This window comes from Oncorhynchus mykiss, chromosome 16, assembly GCF_057628025.1.
Source record: "Oncorhynchus mykiss isolate SJ-2025 chromosome 16, ASM5762802v1, whole genome shotgun sequence".
NCBI classification, from domain to species: Eukaryota; Metazoa; Chordata; class Actinopteri; order Salmoniformes; family Salmonidae; genus Oncorhynchus; species Oncorhynchus mykiss.
In genome coordinates, this window is record NC_143037.1 from 60,762,584 (window position 1) to 60,788,942 (window position 26,359).

Below are 26,359 nucleotides of genomic sequence, written 5' to 3' on the forward strand. Positions count from 1 at the left end.
GTGAAATAATCTGTCTGTAAACAATTGTTGGAAAAATGACCTGTGTCATGCACAAAGTAGATGTCCTAACCGACTTGCCAAAACTATTGTCAAAACTATTCTGACCTCTATTTCCGTTGTTTTGTATTTATTTAGTATGGTCAGAGCGTGAGTTGGGTGGGCAGTCTATGTTTGTTTTTCTATGTTTTGGGCCATTTCTATGTTTTCGGCCTAGTATGGTTCTCAATCAGAGGCAGGTGTCATTAGTTGTCTCTGATTGAGAATCATACTTAGGTAGCCTGGGTTTCACTGTGTGTTTGTGGGTGATTGTTCCTGTCACTGTGTTTGTTGTCACAGGATAGGACTGTTTTGCGTTTTCACATTTCTTGTTTTTGTTAGTTTGTTCATGTGAAGTTATTTATTAAAAACATGAATCAAAACAACCACGCTGCGCTTTGGTCCGCCTCTCGTACAGACGAACGTCATTACAACTATAGTTTGTTAACAAGAAATTTGTGGAGTGGTTGAAAAACAAGTTTTAATGACTCCAACCTAAGTGTATGTAAACTTCAGACTTCAACTGTATATAGTCTCTCTCACACACATTATCCTTCCTCCACATTAATAACAAGTATCCTGTGTCATGTCTCTGTGTCAGATCGGCCTCACCCTTTCTCTTTCTCTCTCTAGCTCTTCTTTTCTCTCTGAGGTCATAACAAGGATCTATTAGTCAGTGTATGTGAACTTCCGACTATAACTGTATATCCTTGACAAGTTTCTACAACTAAATTAGAGTCCACCTGTGGTTAAATAAATTCATTGGACTTGATTTGGAAAGAACTGTCTATATAAGCTCCAAGAGTTGACAGTGCAAGTCAGAGAAAACCCCCAGCTATGAGGTCAAAGAAATTGTCCGTAGAGCTCTGAGACACGATCGTGTCGAGGCACAGATCTGGGGACGGGTACCAAACAATGTCTGCAGCATTGAAGGTCCCCAAGAACACAGTGGCCTCAATCATTCTTAAATGGAAGAAGTTTGGAACCACCAAGACTCTTCCTAGAGCTGGCCGTCCGGCCAAACTAAGCAATCAGGGGGAGAAGGGCCTTGATCAGGGCGGTGACCAAGACACCGATGGTCACTTTGACAGAGCTCCAGAGTTCATCTGTGGAGACGGGAGAACCTTCCAGAAGGACAACCATCTCTGCAGCACTCCACCACTCAGGCCTTTATGGTAGAATGGCCAGGCGGAAGCCCACTTGGAGTTTGCCAAAAGGCACGTAAAGACTCTCAAGCGTCACGTCTGGAGGAAACCTGGTACCATCCCTACTGTGAATCATAGTGGTGGCAGCGTCATGCTGTGGTGATGTTTTTCAGCGACAGGGACTGGGAGACATCAGGATCGAGGCAAAGATGAACGGCGTAAAGTACAGAGAGATCCTTGATGAAAACCTGCTCCAGAGCACTCAGGACCTCAGACTGGGGTGAAGGTTGACCTTCCAACAGGACAACGACCCTAAGCACACAGACAAGATAATGCAGGAGTGTCTTCGGGACAAGACTCTGAATGTCCTTGAGTGGCCCAGTCAGAGCCCGAACTTGAACCCGATCGAACATCTCTGGAGAGACCTGAAAATAGCTGTACAGCAACGCTCCACTTCCAACCTGACAGAGCTGGATCTGAGAAGATCTGAGAGGATCTGTTTGAAAAACAAAACAACTTTATTTAACTAGGCAAGTCAGTTAAGAACAAATTCCTATTTACAATGATGGCCTGTAGATCTGTAGAGAAGAATGGGAGAACTTCCCTAAATACAGGTTTGCCAAGCTTGTAGCGTCATACCCAAAAAGACTCGAGGCTGTAATCACTGCCAAAGGCGCTTCAACAGAGAGCTGAGTAAACGGTCTGAATACTTATGTAAATGTGATATTTCTGTTTTTTATTTGTAAAACATTTACAAAAATGTCTAAAAACCTGTTTTTGCTTTGCCATTAAGGGGTATTGTGTGTCGAATAATGAGGGATTTTTAAAAATACATTTTAGAACAAGGCTGTAACGTAACAAAATGTAGAAAAAGCCAAGGGGTCTGAATACCTTCTGAATGCACTGTGTATATTGCATTTGATGGAGGTTGGTGTGCAGAGGTGTGACCATGTCAGATTGTGACTGATCGTCTCTTACATAACAGTTTTTACTAATCACAATGATGACAAAAGAGGTATTGAGCAGCCTCTGGATGAAGTTGCCCTTATGCACAGAGAAAGGATCTGCCTCAACCTAAACCATTAGGAAGGAAAACTCTAAGCTGACCTTAAATCAGTTTCAATTTAAACAGTCCCCAGAGATCATCACTACAGTCCGGGGTCTCCCTGAGATAGCCGTTACCATAGAAACAGCAGTACTGTGATCTTACATTGACACCTCTCTCTTTCCTTGCCAGACTCTCAGGAGTTACATAGTGTGAACGCTGCAGTGAGAACTTGTTATTTATTTCATTTCGCAAGTGTAGCCTGTCAACTCTCTCTCTATCTTCCTCCCTCTCTCTCTCTCTCTCTCTCTCTCTCTCTCTCTCTCTCTCTCTCTCTCTCTCTCTCTCTCTCTCTCTCCCTCTCTCTCTCTCTCTCTCTCACCTCTCTCGTTTAAAATGGCATATTATGGCATTGTAACGATGTGCAAATAGTTCAAGTACAATAAACATACATTTTATTTTCAATTGTAAAAAAAATATACTTTTATTTTACCTTTATTTAACCAGGTAGGCTAGTTGAGAACAAGTTCTCATTTACAATAAATATGGGTTGTATTTACAGTGGTGTTTGTTCTTCACTGGTTGCCCTTTTCTTTTGGCATCTGGTCACAAATATTGCTGCTGTGATTACACACTGTGGTATTTCACCCAATAGATATGGGAGTTAATCAATTGGATTTGTTTTTTCAAATTCTTTGTGGATCTGTGTAATCTGAGGGAAATATGTGTCTCTAATGTGGTCATATATTTGGCAGTAGATTAGGAAGTGCAGCTCAGTTTTTACCTCATTTTGCGAGCATTGTGCACATAGCCTGTCTTCTCTTGAGAGCCAGGTCTACGTACGGCGGCTTATCTCAATAGCAAGGCTATGCTGAGAGTGTACGTAGTCAAAGATGTCCTTAATTTTTGGTCAGTCACAGTGGTCAGGTCTTCTGTCAGGTCTTCTTCTAGTTCTGACCATGCAGCAATATCTAACAAGTAATCTAACCTAACAATTTCACAACAACTACCTTATACACACAAGTGTAAAGGAATGAATAAGAATATGTACATACAAATATATGAATGAGCGATGGACGAACGGCATAGGCAAGATGCAGTAGATGGTATAGAGTACAGTATATACATATGAGATGAGTAATGTAGGGTATGTAAACATTATATAAAGTGGCATTGTTTAAAGTGACTAGTGATACATTTATTACATATATGTATTACAATAGTACAAAAGGCTTATGTTTATTTTGGAGAAGAGGATTCAAGAGATGTAAGCACACATACAGTATGTACACATACACGCAGACAAACACATGCACATACACGCACGCACGGATGCACACACACGCACACATGCATAAACAAGCACGCACACACACACACACACACACACACACACACACACACACACACACACACACACACACACACACACACACACACACACACACAAACTCATTCCTAGAAGTCTACAGTGGACACTTCAACTTTTTCCAGCAGCTTTTATAAACAGAAGAGAAAGGACAGAATGCAGAAGCATTCAGACACAAAAATGTAGTAAACGGGAGGGAGACGTAGAGAAATAGAGAGGGCCTCCTGAGTGGTGCATGTGTGCACCCATGAGTGGTGTGCGTGTGCGCGTGCATACGTGTGTGCGTGCATATGTGCGTGTGTTTGTGTGTGCCCGAGTATGGGTATCAGGGTTTTGTATGGGTATTCTGTGTGTGTGTGCACCCATGTGCGTGCATGCCTGTATATACATTTGCGATAGAGTTTCAGTTGCACTTTGCATCTACGTGGTCAGGTCACTCCACAATCTTATGCAATATGATATTTTATACTCTCAGAGCAACCCGGGATATTTCGGTTTACTTCAGTGAATCTGTGATTCTACCATGACACTATTAAAGACACAGAATTTCCTGAAATCCCCTGAAACGCTGTCAGAAGAATCCATATAATTTTTGTGTGCTGTTATCATTCAGACACATATGGATGCTATAGTTTCCCTGTGATATAATAGTATATGGAATAGCAGGCTGAAGAGATGTGGAGGAGGAAAAAGGAACATACACTTTTAATTTAACATTTATTTAACTAGGCAATTCAGTTAAGAACAAATTCTTATTTACAATGACAGCCAAAACCTCCCCTAACCAGGACGACGCCAGGCCAATTGTGCGCTGCCCTACGGGACTCCCAATTTTGTCCGGTTGTGATACAGCCTGGAATTTAACCAGGGTCTGTAGTGACGCCTCTAGAACTGAGATGCAGTGCCTTAGACCACTGCGCCACTTGGGAGCAGAGGAGTAACTATAGCGGGGTAATAATTATCATATATGCATATTATATACCTCACTTATAACCCAAAATAAGACTATGAAATTAATAAACAAAGGTATATCTGACTCCATTTAACATTATAGTAAAACCATGTGCAATTAAGTATTATGTGTTTAGCTGACTAAGATCAACGAATGGTCATGAGAGGTGAATATCAAAGCAAGTATTATTAAATAAATTAATGGATTCACATAAACCTAAGGTTAACTGACAATACAAAGCATGAAGAAAGAGATGCCTGCTAGGCCAGAGGTCTAGAAGCCTAGGAAATGAGAATTGATCATACAACCTTCTTCCATGGACTGGATACAGGATAAGAGAGACAACAAAGGCATTTAATTCCATTCATATCAGGTCTGACTTGTTTGTATTCAAAAATCAATTGTTGACCAATCCACAGACCAAACCAAAGGCAGTAAAACTAAAATATCCAATCAGATCAACAAGGCCAACATCCTCTAAGAAGGGGGTCACGTCTATGTGTGATGAACTGAGAGGGTGGGCTGGGTAGGACAATTGCATACAATGTCGTCAGAGTTCACTCTGAACAACAAGAAGTAACCACAGAGATCATACATACCAGTGGTGTAAAGTGCTTAAGTAGAAATATTTGTAAGTACAATTTAAGTAGTTTTTTGTGGAATCTGTACATTAATTTACTTTACTATTTCTATTTTTGACAACATTTAATTTTACTTCACTACATTCCTTAAGAAAATTGTGTACTTTTTACTCCACACATTTTGCCTGACACCCAAAAGTACTCGTTGCATTTTGAATGCTTAGCAGGACAGAAAATGGTCCAATTCACTCACTTATCAAGAGAACAACCCTAGTCATCCCTACTGACTCTGATCTGGGAGACTCACTAAACACAAATGCTTGGTTTGTAAAGTATGTCTGAGTGTTGGAGTATCCCCCTGGCTATCCATAAATAAATAAAACACTTAAATTGTGCTGTCTGGTTTGCTTAACATAAGTCATTTGAAATTATTTTTACTTTTACTTTTGATACTTAAGTATATTTTAGCAATTACATTTACTTTTGATACTTAAGTATATTTTAGCAATTACATTTACTTTTGATACTTAAGTATATTTTAGCAATTACATTTACTTTTGATACTTAAGTATGTTTAAAACCAAATACGTGTAGACTTTTAGACAACTAGTATTTTACTGGGTGACTCACTTTTACTTCAGTCATTTTCTATTAAGGTATCTTTACTTTTACTCAAGTATGACAATTGGGTATTTTTACACTGATATATACAAACACACACACACACACACACACACACACACACACACACACACACACACACACACACACTCACACACACACGCACACATACACACACACACACACACACGCAAACACACACACACACACACACACACACACACACACACACACACACACACACGCACACACGCACACACGCACACATACACGCACACATACACACACACACACGCACACACACACACACACAGGCACATTTGCTAAATAATTTTAACTTGGGCCAGGTCACCGCCTATTTTTTATTCTTTTTTATTTCACCTTTATCAACAAGTTCTCATTTACAACTGCAACCTGGCCAAGATAAAGCAAAGCAGTTCGACACATACAACAACACAGAGTTACACATGGAGTAAAACCAACATACAGCCAATAATACAGTAGAAAAATAAGACTATATACAATGTGAGCAAATGAGGTGAGATAAGGGAGGTAAAGGCAAAAAAAGGCCATGGTAGCAAAGTAAATACAATATAGCAAGTAAAACACTTGAATGGTAGATTTGCAGTGGGAGAATGTGCAAGGTAGAGATAGAAATAATGGGGTGCAAAGGATCAAAATAAATAAATAAATACAGTAGGGTGAGAGGTAGTTGTTTGGTCTAAATTATAGATGTACAGGTGCAGTAATCTGTGAGCTGCTCTGACAGCTGGTGCTTAAAGCTAGTGAGGGAGATAAGTGTTTCCAGTTTCAGAGATTTTTGTAGTTCGTTCCAGTCATTGGCAGCAGAGAACTGGAAGGAGAGGCGGCCAAAGGAAGAATTGGTTTTGGGGGTGACCAGAGAGATATACCTGCTGGAGCGCGTGCTACAGGTGGGTGCTGCTATGGTGACCAGCGAGCTGAGATAAGGTGGGACTTTACCAAGCAGGGTCTTGTAGATGACCTGGAGCCAGTGGGTTTGGCGACGAGTATGAAGCGAGGGCCAGCCAACGAGAGCGTACAGGTCGCAGTGGTGGGTAGTATATGGGGCTTTGGGGACAAAACGGATGACACTGTGATAGACTGCATCCAATTTATTGAGTAGGGTATTGGGGGCTATTTTGTAAGTGACATCGCCGAAGTCGAGGATCGGTAGGATGGTCAGATTTACAAGGGTATGTTCGGCAGCATGAGTGAATGATGCTTTGTTGCGAAATAGGAAGCCAATTGTAGATTTAAAAAGAGGAGCAGGCATTTAATTTGACTTGTATTTTAGAGAAATTGAAGGCCACGGAAGGAGAGTTGTATGGCATTGAATCTTGTCTGGAGGGTTGTTAACACAGTGTCCAAAGAAGGGCCAGAAGGATACAGAATGGTTTCGTCTGCGTAGAGGTGGATCAGAGACTCACCAGCAGCAAGAGCGACATTATTGATGTATACAGAGAAGAGAGTCGGTCCAAGAATTGAACCCTGAGGCACCCCCATAGAGACTGCCAGAGCCCCGGACAACAGGCCCTCCGATTTGACACACTGAACTCTATCAGAGAAGTAGTTGGTGAACCAGGCGAGGCAATCATTTGAGAAACCAAGGCTATCGAGTCTGCCAATGAGGATGTGATGATTGACAGAGTCGAAAGCCTTGGCCAGATCAATGAATACGGCTGCACAGTATTGTTTCTTATCGATGGCGGTTAAGATATCGTATAGGACCTTGAGCATGGCTGAGGTGCACCCATGACCAGCTCTGAAACCAGATTGCATAGAAGAGAAGGTATGGTGGGATTCAAAATGGTCGGTAATCTGTTTATTGACTTGGCTTTCGAAGACCTTAGAAAGGCAGGGTAGGATAGATATAGGTCTGTAGCAGTTTGGGTCAAGAGTGTCCACCCCTTTGAAGAGGGGGATGACCACAGCTGCTTTCCAATCTTTGGGAATCTCAGACGACACGAAAGAGAGGTTGAACAGGCTAGTAATTGTGGTTGCAAAAATTTCGACAGATAATTTTAGAAAGAAGGGGTCCAGATTGTCTAGCCAGGCTGATTTGTAGGGGTCCAGATTTTGCAGCTCTTCCAGAACATCAGCTGACTGGATTTGGGAGAAGTAGAAATGGGGAAGGCTTGGGCGAGTTGCTGTGGGGGGTGCAGTGCAGTTGACCGGGGGTAGCCAGGTGGAAAGCATGGCCAGTGGATTTATCGGTGGTGACAGTATTTTCTATCCTCAGTGCAGTGGGCAGCTGGGAGGAGGTGTTCTTATTCTCCATGGACTTTACAGTGTCCCAGAACTTTTTTGAGTTTGTGTTGCAGGAAGCAAATTTCTGCTTGAAAAAGCTAGCTTTGGCTTTTCTAACTGCCTGTGTATATTGGTTTCTAGCTTCCCTGAAAAGTTGCATATCATGGTGGCTGTTCGATGCTAATGCAGAACGCCATAGGATGTTTTTGTGTTGGTTAAGGGCAGTCAGGTCTGGAGAGAACCAGGGGCTATATCTGTTCCTGGTTCTACATTTCTTGAATGGGGCATGCTTATCTAAGATAATGAGGAAGGCATTTAAAAAAAAAAAACAGGCATCCTCTACTGACGGGATGAGGTCAATATCCTTCCAGGATACCCCGGCCAGGTCGATTAGAAAGGCCTGCTTGCTGAAGTGTTTCAGGGAGCGTTTGATAGTGATGAGTGGAGGTAGTTTGACCGCTGACCCATTACGGATGCAGGCAATGAGGCAGTGATCGCTGAGATCTTGGTTGAAAACAGCAGAGGTATATTTAGAGGGCAAGTTGGTTAGGATGATATCTATGAGGGTGCCCGTGTTTACGGCTTTGGGGTGGTGCCTGGTAGGTTCATTGATAATTTGTGTAAGATTGAGGACATCAAGCTTAGATTGTAGGATTGCTGGGGTGTTAAGCATGTTCCAGTTTAGGTTGCCTAGCAGCACAAGCTCTGAAGATAGATGGGGGGCAATCAGTTCACATATGGTGTCCAGAGCACAGCTGGGGGCAGAGGGTGGTCTATAGCAGGCGGCAACGGTGAGAGACTTGTTTTTAGAGAGGTGGATTTTTAAAAGTAGAAGTTCAAATTGTTTGGGTACAGACCTGGATGGCAGGACAGAACTCTGCAGGCTATCTCTGCAGTAGATTGCAACACCGCCCCCTTTGGCAGTTCTATCTTGTCTGAAAATGTTGTAGTTAGGGATGAAGATTTCAGAATTTTTGGTGGTCTTCCTAAGCCAGGATTCAGACACTGCTAGAACATCCGGGTTGGCAGAGTGTGCTAAAGCAGTGAATAAAACAAACTTAGGGAAGGGGCTTCTAATGTTAACATGCATGAAACCAAGGCTATTACGGTTACAGAAGTCATCAAAAGAGAGCGCCTGGGGAATAGGAGTGGAGCTAGGCACTGCAGGGCCTGGATTCACCTCTACATAACCAGAGGAACAGAGGAGTAGTAGTGTCACGGCCGTCCTCCTCTTCATCTGAAGAGGAGAGACGAGATGGATCTGAGGACCAATACGCGGCGTGGTAAGTGTCCATGGAAAATCTTTAATCAAGAAAGACTGAACACTATACAAACGAGTAACAAAAACAATAAACCAAATTCGACCGTGAAGCTACAAAATGAGACCTGTGCTGAAACAAGCCATCAACATAGACAATCACCCACAAACAAACAGTGCAACCCAGGCTACCTAAGTATGATTCTCAATCAGAGACAACTAATGACACCTGCCTCTGATTGAGAACCATACTAGGCCGAAAACATAGAACTGCCCCAAAACATAGAAAAACAAACATAGACTGCCCACCCAACTCACGCCCTGACCATACTAAATAAATACAAAACAACAGAAATAAAGGTCAGAACGTGACAAGTAGGATAAGGGTACGGCTAAAACCTATGAGAATTGGTCATCTAGAACGTCCGGAACAGAGAGTAAAAGGAGGTTTCTGGGGGCGATAAAATAGCTTCAAGGTATAATGTACAGACAAAGGTATGGTAGGATGTGAATACAGTGTAGGTAAACCTAGGTATTGAGTGATGATGAGAGAGATATGTCTCTAGAAACATAATTGAAACCAGGTGATGTCATCACATGTGTGGGTGGTGGAACTGAAAGGTTGGATAAGGTATAATGAGAAGGGCTAGAGGCTCTACAGTGAAATAAGCAAATAAACACTAACCAGAACAGCAATAGACAAGGCATATTTACACTAAGGAGAGGCATGCTTTGTCGAGTGATCATAAGGGTCCAGGTAGTAGTGAGGTTAGTTGGGGATTCAGACAGCTAGCCGGGCCATCGGTAGCAAGCTAGCATAGGATGGAGGTCTGTTTTTAGCCACCTCATGCGTTTCCGTTGGTAGATTAGTGGGGTTCCGTGTGGTGGATGGGATCAATCCAATTGGCAAAATAGATATAGTTATAGTGACCCAAGAAAAATTGTCCGTTAGATCTATTCAGATAGCAACCGATAAGACAGCTAACGATTAGCGGACCGCAGATGGGCGTTCAGGTAATGTCGCGACGGAGGGGCCAGTTGGATAACTTCCTCAGGCAGATAACGTTGTTAGTCCAGTCGTGAAGGCCCGGTGGGGCTCCGCATTGGCAGTAAAACGGGTCCGGATAGGTGATTGTAGCCCAAGAGTGACTGATGGAACTCTTCAGCTGGCTAGCTCCGGAATAATTGATGTTTGCTCCGGGATCGACGTAAGCCAATAACAGCTAGCGGATAACAGCTAGCTAGCTGCGAGATCCAGGTGTAAATGTCCAGAGCTTTCGGTTGAAATCCGGGGACATGGAGAGAAAAATAGGTCCAGTATGTTCTGGTCTGAGTCGCGTTGTACCCTTGACTCTTACATAGTGTGGGGAAGAGTCAAGGGACTTACTGCAACTTGTTTGGCCTACCGTCTGTCTGTCTGTTCATCTGCCTGCGTCCTGATTGGTTCAGTATTTGTCTAAAGCTGAGCTTTAATTCCTCTTCATGACTTATGATTTGGGATGTTTGACTTAACTCCCTATGCTGTACTGTGTTTATGCTGTCTTCCCTGTGCTGTATGGTCAGGCAGGCCATTCGTCCTGTCATTCTGCAGGGTGCACAGTTTCCTTCAGACCCTTGATTTTAGGTCAACTGCATCAAGTTACATCCAGAAAGCCCACCGCCTACCATCTGTGATTGTGTCAGAGTTGCCTTGTCAGGATGAGTGTGTGTCTGTGTGTGTGTGTCCCTGAGGACGTACTGCCAGAGTCTTTTCCACCACCCAGTTGCTGTTTATACAAGTAAGCTGTGTGTGCGTGTGTGTGTGTATGTGAATGTGTGTGTGTGTGTGTGTGTGTGTGTGTGTGTGTGTGTGTGTGTGTGTGTGTGTGTGTGTGTGTGTGTGCGTGTGTGTGTGTGTGTGTGTGTGTGTGTGTGTGTGTGTGTGTGTGTGTGTGTGTGTGTGTGTGTGCGTGCGTGCGTGCGTGCGTGGGTGTGGGTGTGTGTGTGTGTGTGTCAGAGAGAAGGGAGACAAGCAGAAACAGAAGGTTATATAGGTCAAAATATCTTTGCTGTGATATATTTTGTTGTGTGATGCACTGTACTTTAGGTGGTATACTATCAGTCTGATAATGGTCCTTGTGTCTCTAGAGAGAGAGAGAGAGAGAGAGAGAGCAACACAATTAGATCCAACCAAATCATGAGAAACCGGAAAGATAATTACTTGACACATTGGAAAGAAATTACAAAAAAGCAAATTAGAATGCTAGTTGGCCCTAAACAGAGAGAACACAGTGGTAGAATACCTAACCACTGTGACTGACCAACATTTAAGGAAATCTTTGACTATGTACAGACTCAGTGAGCATGGCCTTGCTATTGAGAAAGGCCGCCGAAGGCAGAACTGGCTCTCAAGAGAAGACAGACTATGTGTACACTGCCCATAAAATAAAGTGGAAACTGAGCTGCACTTCCTAACCTCCTGCCAAATGTATGGCATAGAGACATTTTTCCCTCTGATTACACAGGCACAAATAATTCGAAAACAAATAAAATTTGGTTAAACTCACATTGGGTGAAATACGACAGTGTGCCATCACAGCAGAAATATGTGTGACCTGTTGCCACAAGAAAGGATAACCAGTGAAGAACAAACACCATTGTAAATTCAACCTATATTTATGTTTATTGATTGTCCTATTTATTTTTATTTAACTATTTGGACATCATTACAACACTGTATATATATACATAATATTACATTTGACATGTCTTTATTCTTTTGGAACTTTTGGAATTGTAATGTTTACTATAAATTTGTATTGTTTATTTAACTTTTCTTTATGATCTATTTCACTTGCTATGGCAATGTAAACATATGTTTCCCATGCCAATAAAGCCCTTAAAATCTCACCAAATTTGTTTTGGTGAGCTGCCCAGTGACACAAGCCTAACAGACGAGCTATATCGCTACTATGCTTCAAGGCAAGCAACACTGAAGCATGCATGAGAGCACCAGCTGTTCTGGATGACTGTGTTATCACGCTCTCCGTAGCTGATGTGAGCAAGACCTTAAAACAGGTCAACATTCACAAGGCCGCAGGGCCAGAAGGATTACAAGGACGTGTACTCAGAGCATGTGCTCACCAACTGGCAAGTGTCCTCACTGACATTTTCAACCTGTCCCTGGCTGAGTCTGCAATACCTACATGTTTCAAGCAGACAACCATAGTCCCTGTGCCCAAGAACACCAAGGTAATCTGCCTAAATGACTACCGACCCGTAGCACTCATGTCTGTAGCCATGAAGTGCTTTGAAATGCTTGTCATGGCTCACATCAACACCATCATCCCAGAAACTCTTGACCCACTCTAATTTGTATATAACCCCAATAGATCTATTGCGCTCAACACTGCCCTTTCCCACGTGAACTAAAGGAACACCTACGTGAGAATGCTGTTCATTGACTACAGCTCATCATTCAACATCATAGTGCCCTCAAAGCTCATCACTAAGCTAAGGACCCTGGGACTAAACATCTCCTTCTGTAACTAGATCCTGGACTTCCTGACGTTCTGCCCCCAGTGGCTAAGGGTAGGCAAAAACACATCTGCCACGTTGATCCTCAACACGGGGGCCCCTCAGGGGTGCGTGCTTAGTCCCCTCCTGTACTCACGATTACCAACAAAGATGAGACAGCCTATAGAGAGGAGGTCAGAGACCTGGAAGTGTGGTGCCAGAACAACAACCTCTCCCAACGTGATCAAGACAAATGAGATGGAAAAGGAGGGCACTACAGAGGGTAGTGCGTACGGCCCTGTACATCACTGGGGCGAAGCTTCCTGCCATTCAAGACCTCTATACCAGGCGATGTCAGAGGAAGGCCCTAAAAATTGCCAAAGACTCCAGCCTCCCAAGTCATAGACTGTTCTCTCTGCTCTCTGCACGGCAAGCAGTACTGAAGCACCAACTCTAGGTCCAAGAGGCTTCTAAACAGCTTCTACCCCCAAGCCAGAAGACTACTGAACAGCTAATCAAATCAGACTATTTGCATTGACCCCTTTTTTTTTTACTACGCTGCTGCTGCTAGCTGTTTATTATCTATTATCTATGCCTGAGTGGCACAGCGGTCTAAGGCCGGGGGGGGGGGGGGGGCTTTACTTGACTCATCGCGCCCTTGCGGCTCCTTGAAGCAGGCCGGGTGCTTGCAGGCTGATGCTGGTCAGTAGTTTATTTTTATTTTTTATTTTTTATTTAACCTTTATTTGACTGGCCAAGTTTAACTAGGACAGTTGAACGGTGTTTCCTCTGACACATTGGTGTGGCTGGCTTTTGGGTTAAGCTGGTGTGTATTAAGGAGCACGGTTAGGCGGGTCATGTTTTGGAGGACTCATGATTCCACCTTCGCCTCTGCTGAGCACGTTGAGGAGTTGCAGCAACGAGACAAGGTCAAATTTGGGGAGAAAAAGAAATGCATTGTTGGTTAAGGGCTTGTAAGTAAGGATTTCACAGTAAGGTTGTATTTGGCATATGTGACAAATAAAATGTGATTTGTACTGAGTTAAATCATTGAAATTGTTGCATGGTGCATTTATATTCTTCTCCAGTATAATTTGATTATTTGATATATTTTACATGTGATAATGCCAAACAGAGGGCTAGGGATAATTACACATTTATGATAATCTGAAGTACCCAAAAGGGCCACTAGATGTCTTGTGATAAATTACATAAAATCCTTGAAAGTGACCCAAGTTATGGTAGTTTACTGGTAGTTTACTTTCCCACCATTCTACTGTGCTGTGATACGTGGAGAGGCTGAGGTGTTAAGCCAATAGCATGAGATGTGGGCCAGTGCATTCCGCCGCTCTGGGGAGGTTAATGAGCATAGCCTCTGGGCACTCAGCCAAACTAGAGCCATTAATGCTGCTATTGCTAACGCTACGGCTAGCTAACGCTCCCACAATGAGCCTGACATCAACTATCAGCCCCGTACTGAGCTTTGCTAATAATACACCCAGAGAGAGAGAGAGAGAGGGAGAGAAAGAGAGAGGGGGAGAGGGAGAGAGAGACAGAGAGACAGAGACAGAGACAGAGAAAGAGTGAGAGGGAGGGAGAGCGAGAGGGAGGGGGAGAGAGAGAGGGACAGAGCGAGAGAGATAGAGAGAGGGGGAGTTAGAGAGATCAAGCAAGCTAGAGTGAGAGAGAGGGAGAGTGTAAGAGCATAGAAGAGTTAAGAGCAAACAGTGTGAGGCAAGGTGGTTAGAAAGGAACATATTGAAGACTGAGTCGGAGACAGAGAGAGAGAGAGAGAGAGAGGAGGTGAAAAGATAAATAGAGCGAGAGAGAGAGCTGTATGTCTCTGTGCTTTACGGCTAGCTGATCCAATGAGCACTCACTCCGTTACTCACCACGCAAAGACACCCAGAGAGGTAAGTAACCAGAACGCTTTCTAGCCTCCGTGTGTGTGTGTGTGCGTGTGTGTGCGTGTGTGCGAGTACGTACGTGCGTGTGTGCGTGTGTGTGTGTATGTGTGTGCTTTTGTGAGACAGAAAGTTAGAGAGTTGGATAAAATATGTATATACAGTGGTTGTTTGAAGATATGCTGTATTACAGGGCTATGTGAGTTGTGTGATAGAGAAAGAAGTGTTTGTATCTGAGAAGATACAACATGCATGTGTTGATTGTATATGGTTTATGGTATAGCAGTCTCTGTTTCCAGTACATGGTTTATGGTATAGCAGTCTGTGTGTCCAGTATATGGTTTATGGTATAGCAGTCTGTGTGTCCAGTATATGGTTTATGGTATAGCAGTCTGTGTGTCCAGTATATGGTTTATGGTATAGCAGTCTGTGTGTCCAGTATATGGTTTATGGTATAGCAGTCTGTGTTTCAAGTATATGGTTTATGGTAAAGCAGTCTATCGGTGTTTCTCAAAATGCCTACTACCGTGCTCCGAGCACTCAAATTAGAGCACGGGAGGGTCGGAGTATGAGTCCAAATCAAAGTATGCGAAACGGTACACGGAGGGCACTTCTCTAATGCGTACTCCGTTTGAACATATTTTGAAGCATGCATCGATGCAAGCTTCAATGAAAAGTATGCAAATAAATATTACATAACTACGTAAAAATCATGCACATTTTTTTTCAATCATTGGCTGTCATTGTTTGAATTGAAGCGAGAGCGAAAAAACTTTGGAATAAAATGTTACCTATTGACATCTCATCTCACTACAATACTTTATCTTGATACGTTAATAAATACAGTTGAAGTCGGAAGTTTACATACAGCTTAGACAAATACATTTAAACTCAGTTATCACCATTCCTGACATTTAATCCAAGTAAAAAATCCCTGTTTAAGGTCAGTTAGGATGACCACTTTATTTTAAGAATGTGAAATGTCAGAATAATAGTAGAGATAATGATTTATTTAAGCTTTTATTTATTTCATCACATTCCCAGTGGGTCAGAAGTTTACATACACTCAATTAGTATTTGGTAGCATTGCCTTTAAATTGTTTAACTTGGGTCAAACATTTCGGATAGCCTTCCACAAGCTTCCCACAATAAGTTGGGTGAATTTTGGCCCATTCCTCCTGACAGAGCTGCTGTAACTGAGTCAGGTTTGTAGGCCTCCTTGCTCACATATGCTTTTTCAGTTCTGCCCACACATTTTCTATAGGATTGAGGTCAGGGCTTTGTGATGGCCACTCCAATACCTTGACTTTGTTGTCCTTAAGCCATTTTGCCACAACTTTGGAAGTATGCTTGGGGTCGTTGTCCATTTGGAAGACCCATTTGTGACCAAGCTTCCACTTCCTGACTGATGTCTTGAGATGTTGCTTCAATATATCCACAGAATTTTACTCCCTCATTATGCCATTTATTTTGTGAAGTGCACCAGTCCCTCCTGCAGCAAAGCACCCCCACAACATGATGCTGCCACCCCCGTGCTTCACGGTTGAGATGGTGTTCTTTGGCTTGCAAGCCTCCCCCTTTTTCCTCCAAACATAACGATGGTAATTATGGCCAAAAAGTTATAATTTTTGTTTCATCAGGCCAGAGGTCATTTCTCCATAAGTACGATCTTTGTCCCCATGTGCAGTTGCAAACCGTAGTCTGGCTCTTTTATGGCAGTTTTGGAGCAGTGGCTTCTTCCTTGCTGAGCGGCCTTTCAGGTCATGTCAATATAGGACTTGTTTTACTGTGGATATAGATACTTTTGTACCTGTTTCCTCCAGCATCTTCACAAGGTCCTTTGCTGTTGTTCTGGGATTGATTTGCACATTTCGCACCAAAGTATGTTCATCTCTAGGAGACCGAACGCATCTCCTTCCTGAGCGGTATGACGCCTGAGTGGTCTCATGATGTTTATACTTGCGTAGTCCTAACCGACTTGCCAATACTATAGTTTGTTAACAAGACATTTGTGGAGTGGTTGAAAAATTAGTTTTAATGACTCCAACCTAAGTGTATGTAAACTTCCGACTTCAACTGTACATGCTATGTTAATTTTGGCATGGTTTCATGCCTTCAATACCCACTGTAGTGTGTGTGGTTCGTAAGCCCATGGGAATTCAATAGAGCTAACTTGCTAGCTACTACTGATAGATAACACTGTACAACTTTGGATAACACTGGCTTTAGGTTATTTTTGCCAGTTATAATATCTGGTTAACTACATTATTACAATTCACACATAGCAAGCTGATAGTTATGAAGTGAAATATTTTCTTTGTGTATATCTTGTTGCGTCTCTATTTCCATTGTCCTGGCTAGAAGAAGGAAGGTTCAGTGAATGGGTAAGTCCATAGTAAGTCAATAGGGCTAATTGGCTAGCTAGCCAGCCACGAAGAATTGTTAGCTAGCTACCCAAGAAAACTTTACATCTACCTTAGTTAACATTGGTTTTCGGTCATTTTTGCCTTTTTTAAAATCTGGTTAGCTAAATTGCTACTATTCACATACATCTAGCTGATAATTATGAAGTAAAACGTTTGCTTTGTATATATGCTGTTTAGTCTCTATTGTTGCCATTGTCCTGGCTAGAAGAAGGTTCAGTGAATGGCGAGATGCAGCGTGAGGTAATACAGTAGGTAATACAGCGTGAGGTAAATCCACACTCTCGTCCTCACAAGAATGTACTCAAGAATGTAAGAGAACGTTCCTGGAAAATGCACTTTGAGCATGAGAGCGTGGAGCACGATAGTATGCATATTGAGAAACACCCTGTGTGTACAGTGCATGGTTAATGGTATAGCAGTGTGAGTCTAACAGCATGTGGGCTTATATGTGTCTATGTGAGTATTACTCTTCGCACTAGTGTGTGAGTATGTGTGTGCACACCTGCGTGTGTGTGAGTGTGTGTGTGTGTGTGTGTGTGTGTGTGTGTGTGTGTGTGTCTGCGTGCATGCGTGCGTGCGTGTGTGTGTGCATGCGTGCGTGCGTGCGTGTGTGTACATGTGCGCCTCAGTGTGTGTTCATGCAAGTGAATGCATGCGCATGGGCCACTTTGTAAATGTGTAAGTATGTGTGAGGGATAGAAAGGTGTAGGTTCACCATTCAGCCTGGCTGAATCCAGGCTAAGAATTAGAGCAGTGGGCTGAAATAGACCCAGTCCAGAGATAGCCAGGGGCCACAGTCACAGAGGGGCACATATGAGGAGGGGGGCAGACAGAGAGAAGTGCAGATATGAAAGAGAGATATGGGGGTAGATATGGAAGAGTGGGATTGGGGAGGAGGTGGAGGTAGGTGGGGGACACTGACAGAGAGGAGGCAGAAGTAGGGGTTGGCAGAGAAACATAGGGGGTAGATACTCCCATGTAGAGAGCAGAGGGGGTGAGCGAGATATGGACTGTAGAGACAGATGTGGTGGTGGAGTTGGGGGGTACAGACAGACAGAGAGACAGAGAGACAGAGAGACAGACAGACAGACAGACAGACAGACAGACAGACAGACAGACAGACAGACAGACAGACAGACAACGTCCCAAACAAGCCACCATACCGAATGACTTAGCAACCGCGTGATGCAGCATGACAATGTGGACGTGACTGGTCAGGGAAACCTGTTTACTGAATTTCCTGCTTTCTAGATGGAAATATCTTGAACAAAAGTTCTGGTTGTGATCCTAATGTTAGCTCACAAATATGAGGATGTTTGAATCTGAGAAACCCAGGCTGTTTATAAAAAACAATTCTCGTTCTTTCAACATAAGGGGGTGCATGCTAATGGTTCATTCGGTTGTCTGTAAATAAATGTGCCACTCACATCATTCTAACTTACCGTAAAGTGCAACTGAACTTAATAAACATTTATAGGTTGATTGTGGTGAGCGATTGGATAGTGTGTACTGATAGTGTGTACTGCAGCACACCAGGCAGATCTGGATGATTTGATTACTGACAGCCGTGACTAGACTGTGCCAAACTTCATGTAAATTGCGACTTCCTCAGTTACACAAATCTCAGAAAAATCATTTTTGGAATTTACTGACTTTATGACCAAAATTATTTTACTTACATTATTTTACTCAATTTTGGCACTAGAATAAATGTTTTGGATTAATATCGATGCCACAAAGGCCATTTTCAACCGTAAATGTTTATTACTGTAAGTTCAGTTGCACTTTACTGTAAGATAGAATGATGTGAGTGGCAGACACAGGAACTAGACTGTCTGGGTTTGGCCCATTCATACCTGCACTGGAATTCAGTCAAACCCACACAGAAGAGAACATGCTATTGTGGCTATATCATTTAAAGTAATGTAAGCAATTAGACAAAAACAATGCACTTAGATATGCATTTTTTAAGAAAAGAAGGGAACTGTGTGATTTGTGTGTCGCTATAGTCTGAGATGGATCTCAACACGGAGTTCACTTTGAAAAGAGTTGAAAAGCATAAACCTAGATGTGTGTGTGCGTGCATGCATAAGTGCCCTTGCGTCTGTATGTGTGTATGTGTGCTGTGACACTCTGTGTGTGTGTTTGTGTGTGTATGTATCTGTGCGTGTGTGTGTGTATGTGTGTGTGTGTGTGTGTATGTATCTGTGCGTGTGTGTGTGTATGTGTGTGTGTGTGTGTGTGTGTGTGTGTGTGTGTGTGTGTGTGTGTGTGTGTGTGTGTGTGTGTCTGCAGCTCACCCACTCAAACCTCCTATAATACCACAGTGTTTTTCTTGGTACCTCACAGTCAGTTTTTCATGGAATAACTTATTTTTCCAAGCATTACCCTCTACCATGTAGCCTAGCACTTTCCCTCCCAGCTCGACGGAATGTTGAAGATAGTTGGAATACCACAAATGGTTGGTCCACAGTGAGAAAACCACCAAATTGACCTCGGATCAGTGTCAATGGCTAACCTCAGCCCACTCGAGTCTGAATAGAGAGTTCACTGAATGGTCTTCTGGTGTCAGACATAGGGCTGTTTCACAGTACTATTCCAGAGGAGTTACTGTATCATATTAAAATGTAAGCGTATGCATGGTCAGCATCTGTGAGCCTTTTTTGCTTATATGAATCGATTGTGTTTTCAACCTTTTCATTGTTTTTTTGTGGTGTCGGAATCGCCCTTGTCTTTGACATGACGAGGCAAAGTCAGGCAATGCTATGACACGTTTGTCTGTATGTCCATGTGTACTATGTGTGTGATTGTGTGTGTTTGTGTGTGTCTGTGATTGTGTGTGTGTGTAAATGTGTGTTATTGTGTACAGGCTTGGCAAGGTTGACAGGTTGGAAGGGTGGGGCTGGTATCAGTTCACACATGTAGATTTATTGTGCTAGGGCTTTGTTTTCAGGTGTAGTCTCGCATCTCGATCCTCTGAGGTGAAGTCATCGACTAACTCCCATTGAGCCTGTCAGCAGGGGCGGACTTAGTGATTTGGAGGCCCCAGGCAGAGGCCTGTCTGATGCCCCTGCCTGGCTCCAACTGCCCAGGAGTTGTTTGGATTCTTTTAGGTAAATGAAGCAGAATGAAAAGGCTGACTGAAAATACTTGAAATACCCTTTACAAGGTCTTTGCATCACCACAGGGGTGGGCACAGGGGTGGGCACAGGGGTGGGCACAGGGGTGGGCTCAAGGGTCACACCAGGATTTTTTAATTAAACAAAGGGCCGCCCTCAGACTGATTTGTTTGTCTAGGTCCATTACCATTGTTTTATATTTTCTATCTGTTTTGTACTTTCACATTAGGGATTCATGATGTGTAACTTCTGGGCCAACACCTATATCTAATATTTTCTTTGCATTATTGACCAATAACAATACATATATGTTTCCATGTCTGGACTTTTTAACCACTCTAGCACAGATACAAACTGCAACCAACTGTATATGTTCATAATAAGACTAATAAGACATTCAGAAATTCAATAAGAAATATGTACAATTACTTGAATATTGTAATGTGTAACACTGAGCTGTATTGCATGCTAACATTTTTGTTGGAAAGGTACAGTATATTATTTTATACAGATACAATTGCTCAGAGAAAGAGATTTGTTTTTGTTGAGGAGGTTCTCAAGCATAGGAAGAAAACAAGATAATACAGAAATAATGTATTATTAAAGGAAATGATGCAAAGTTCACAAGGCCCCCTGATGATGTGATGGCAAGTCCGCCACTGCCTGTCAGTTGCATTCACTGTCAGTCAAACACATGTCCTCATTGGGTAACTGAGTACCTGCCTGGCACTGCCTGCTGACTCCTACACTTTGAGAGATGACATAATAATCCTTAACATTTGAATGGTAAGGCCGGAAACGTAAAGAGCTCAGTATCACCTAAGACCTCACCAGGGTTTATTCCGCAAGCTACAGGGATACTATTCACTGTGTTACAACCATTACATCCAAGGCTCATCCTCAACAGCATGTATGTGGTGTGTGGGGGATGCTGAATGAGATTGACTCACTCTCCTTCTTTTACTAACACACACACAGTCTTGTAGAACTAACCTTGTGGGGATATACAATTCAGTCCCATTCAAAATCCTATTTTCCCTAACCCCTAACCCTAAACCTAGCCCTAACCCATACACTTGCCCTAACCCTAACTTTAAAACTAACCCTAGCTCCTAGCCCTAAACATAATTCTAGCCCTAACACGTTGTGGGGACTAACAAAATGTTCCCAGTGGTCAAATGTTTGTTTGTTTACTCTTCTTGTGGGGACTTCTGGTCCCCAAAAGTATAGTTAAACACACATACAAACACGCACATCCTCAGGTAGCCTATAGGTTAGAGCGTTGGGCCAGTAACCGAAAGGTTGCTAGATTGAATCCCTGAGCTGACAAGGTAAAAAGCTGTCGTTCTACCCGAGCAAGGCAGTTAACCCACGGTTCCCTGGGTGCCGAAGGTGTGGATGTCAATTATGGCAGCCCCTGCACTCTCTGATTCAAAGGGGTTGGGTTAAATGCGGAAGACACATTGCAGTTGAATGCATTCAGTTGTACAACTGACTAGCTGTTGTAATTCTATAGAACGGTCCCTCATGGGACTGAGTGGTTGCTGGGCCTTTAAGAGGTCTATTTTTACAGGGGCACACTCATGCATGGAGCATGGAACAGAGAGGAGGCATGGAGAGGCGGTGGGAGACTTTCTCTGACTCGCAACTGTGACTCACTACAACACATAAGCTACTATAGGACTGTATTATTGAGTGTGTCTGGGGGGGGGGGGGGGGGTATGTGTGTGTGTGTGTGAGTGTGTGCATGTGTGTGTGTGTGTGTGTGTGTGTGGCAGACACAGATCTCTGAGGTCAAACTGATAGTGAGTAGGAACTTTGACCAGACATCCTTTCGCACATTTTTGGATAGATATATATGCAAATACACATCCCCTTCTAGAGAGTGCACTTACGTATTGTACACCCACTCATACAATCAAAAAACACAGCTACACATACTCAAACATATTAGTTATTTCATACACACATAGAGCCCAATTCAGACTTTCCTATGCATGCTTTTCCTACTCACTTCTCAGTAGTTGGTATTCAGACTTACTTTATGGAGGTGTGTAACAGGCTTTGCAGGGGTGGTTCCCTTGCGCACGCTGAATAAATGTCATTCAACTGCTGAAAACCTTCCCACTTGCTGGCCAGCAGATTTACTTGTGGAGTTGCATTCAGTAGGGTTTTCAGCACATATATCTGAAGCCATCCCTTTAAATACAGTGTACCTTTAATTAAAATGTTGTCAACAGACTCAATAGAATACATACAGGTCAGATTATAGGGATCAATGAAAGAAAGCCATCTATGCATATTCGTCTCCGTTTCAGCACCTGGTAGATTTGCCCTTTGTGCTGTTGTCTGTGCCCAATAATGTTTGTACCCTGTTTAGTGCCGCTACCATGTTGTGCTGCTGCCATGTTGTGTTGCTACCATTCTGTATTGTCATGTGTTGCTGCCATGCTATGTTGTTGTCTTAGGTCTCTGTTTATGTAGTGTTGAGTTGTCTCTCTTGTCGTGATTGTGTTTGTCCTATATTTATATTTTATTTTTAATCCCACCCCCCGTCCCCGCAGAGGGCCCCTAGGGGCAACATTGTACACCTGGTACACGGTTCACGATGACTGGACCGTTGTCATATGATTAGTCCATGATTAGTGAGGATTAGGGTAGATTTATAGGGCTATTGTTCAACCTCTGCCTATTGTACACTTTTCAATAAATATGAATATGGCAACTTTCAAGATAAAGCAAACCACTTTATTTTTGATGAATCCATATATTTTGTGTGTAAAGGCTCTCCAACCCTGTTGGCAAAAGCCTTTTGGTATATAAATAAAAACAAAAAAAATACACTGATCTTGTAGATAATTTAGGCAAATTTTAGTGTAAGGAAAAAAGTATGTATGAATCATAAAAAACAGGGTTGGAGAGCCTTTATGCACAAAATATATTGATTCATCAAAAATAAAGTGGTTTGCTTTATCTTGAAACAACTTTCTACCACTGGATTCGAACTTGAAGCCTTTGTAAACAGAAAAATTATCTAAACAATTTTATGTGTATTTACAACTAATAACTCTCACAGTCTCATGTCAGAATTAAATGTTCATCCATGTTTCTCAAATGACAAATTTTAAAGTTATTCCAAATGTCACTCAATGTTGCCCCTAGTGGCCGTTTTCCACGACATCTCCCGACATCCTCAGTCAAATACTGACTTGTATCATGGGTGACCTGGTGGATTTACAATCCCCAAATGGATTACTCATTTACCTAGCTCTTATCACTAGCTCTTAATAATTACAGTGTTTGGAGATTATATCGGGAAAAAAATTAAGTAGATGCTTTTTCCACTTGGAACCGGCACGTTCCCTCGACCTTATTCATGGTTTCCTCGCACGTAAAGGTGGTGGAATTCTTAGGGAATTAAGTCAAGGTCAGATTACGACTTATCTGTAGACACCTCTACCACACCTTCACTTCTTAAATCTCTAACCCAAACTAATTGCGGGTAAATAGCTTGCTATTCACATGCCTAAGCTCAAGGTCAGAATACACATAGAGAGAAGTGTGAATAATAATGGAACTAAGTTCCATTTACACAAGCTTAACTCGGTTCGGAATTCCCCCATACTGCATAGATAAGGACATGCACAAATGCACACAGAGGTACATACACTCACAGCCAAAGTACTTATACAGCCTCAATGTGTGGGCCTAAAATACCCATCTGCCTTATGCACTCTGCATGTTACATAATGCATTGCCTGTCATTATCACAGTGCTCCTTCACACCCTGCCATGCCCCCCCCCCCCCCACACACACACATTAACCTATCTACACACACACACACACACATACACACACGCAAGCTCACGCACACACGCACGCACACACTGAAGTTACACATTCACATGCACACAAAAAGTAACATACACCTCTCCACCTCCTTTCCCCGTGTTGACAGTTATACACTCCAGCGCTCTCAAGCTTTCTCTTTCTCTAGGTGTTAGGGAACATACTCAAGCATGAAGAGAGAGAGATGGAGAGGAAGATGGAGAGAGGCTTGAGATACAGTTGAAGTCGGAAGTTTACATACACCTTAGCCAAATACAGTCGTGGCCAAAACTTTTGAGAATGACACAAATATTCATTTTCACAAAGTCTGCTGCCTCAGTTTGCATGATGGCAATTTGCATATACTCCAGAATGTTATGAAGAGTGATCAGATGCATTGTAATTAATTTCAAAGTCCCTCATTGCCATGCAAATGAACTGAATCCCCAAAAAACATTTTCACTGCATTTCAGCCCTGCCACAAAAGGACCAGCTGACATCATCAGTGATTCTCTCGTTAACACAGGTGTGAGTGTTGACGAGGACAAGGCTGGAGATCACTCTGTCATGCTGATTGAGTTCAAATAACAGACTGGAAGTTTCAAAAGGAGGGTGGTGCTTGGAATCATTATTCTTCCTCTGTCAACCACGGTTACCTGCAAGGAGACACATGCTGTCATCATTGCTTTGCACAAAAAGGGCTTAACAGGCAAGGATTATTGTTGCCAGTAAGATTGCACCTAAATCAACCATTTATCGGATCATCAAGAAATTCAAGGAGAACGGTTCAATTGTTCAATTGTTCAATACTGGGGCACCACCAGTACAGAGCTTGCTCAGGAATGGCAGCAGGCAGGTGTGAGTGCATCTGCACGCACAGTGAGGCGAAGACTTTTGGAGGATGGCCTGGTGTCAAGAAGGGCAGCAAACAAGCCACTTCTCTCCACGAAAAACATCAGAAATAAGTCATAAGGAATAAGGTTTTGAAGTGTCTGTCCTTTATCTAGAAGACATAAGAAAGCTCAGGAAATATTATTTTTTTTGACACATATTTAACCCCTTATTTTTGTTGGCACAAAACTACCTTCATTCTTCCATTCGTTTGTATGGGTGACCTTCAGACGAGTCCCGTAAGAGTCTCCCCTTTCCATAGTGGGGTTATATTAGTTTATAACTTAAACGGTTTGGACGCTCCAGACGTTTTTGTGAGAAGACAGATTTTTGGCATGTCTCCTGGTCTGACAAACACAGCTGTAGCTCCAGATGAGGAAGGTCAACATAGGCGGATGCTGTGGATTGAGAAACAGCCCATGCAAAAAAAAACGGATAGCTGTATTTTTAATTGACAGATACTGATGGGGACTTTTTACTTATGTTACTTAGATTGAGAGCAGACACTTGCACTTTCTCTTGAAATACGTTTTGCATATAGGATATAGCCTACATTTTCAGTGGATGGTTTGCAGGCAGAGACAAAGAAATGGGTAATCAATATTTATTGAAAAAGGAAAGGCGCAACTTTTGCTCACATGGTAGCCTATGTGTGCATTGCACCTTTTCCCATTTCATTGAGCACTCATGTTGGTTGAGAGCCCTCCACTTCTTTCCATTTTCAATATTTATTTACGGGCACTGTAGTAAACAATAGTTTACTAATTTTTAACTTAATTTCCTTGGAAAAAAAACTGCCGCGTCGTTCTCCACCCACAAACAGTAGGCAGCCTACAGTATCTCATTTAGACCACATCAGTGGAGGCTGCTGAGGGCAGGACGGTTCATAATAATGGCAGGAGTGGAGTGAATGCAATGTTATCAAACACATGCTTTTGATTATACTCCATTCCAGCCATTATTATGAGAAGTCCTCCCCTCAGCAGCCTCCACTGGAACACACATATACTAGGAGCACTTGATCTCGCACGCCCAACTAGGAGAGGAGAGGTAAGCTACTGAACTTGAAGCAGCGAATTCTGAGAGTGTGTGAATAATGCAACATGTATGTGCTAATAATGAGACCAATATGTGCTAATAATGAGACCAATATGTGCTAATAATGCAACATATATGTGATAATAATGAGACCAATATGTGCTAATAATGAGACAAATATGTGCCAATAATGGGACCAATATGTGCTAAAAGTGAGACAAATAAACTCAGCAAAAAAAAGAAATGTCCTCTCACTGTCAACTGTGTTAATTTTCAGCAAACTTAACATGTGTAAATATTTGTATGAACATAACAAGATTCAACAACTGAGACATAAACTGAACAAGTTCCACAGACATGTGACTTACATAAATGGAATAAT

The 26,359-nt window shown here is 42.5% G+C and overlaps 1 protein-coding gene across 1 annotated transcript in view; it reads left to right on the plus strand.

The window, feature by feature from the left end:
- The first annotated feature begins 14,319 nt into the window (after nt 1-14,319).
- LOC110492402 (uncharacterized) overlaps nt 14,320-26,359 on the plus strand; it is a 51,349-nt gene continuing 39,309 nt past the window's right edge. The window contains exon 1 of the mRNA XM_021566690.3: nt 14,320-14,683. The gene's annotated coding sequence lies outside the window, so the exon portion shown is untranslated. The remainder of the gene's footprint in view (nt 14,684-26,359) is intronic.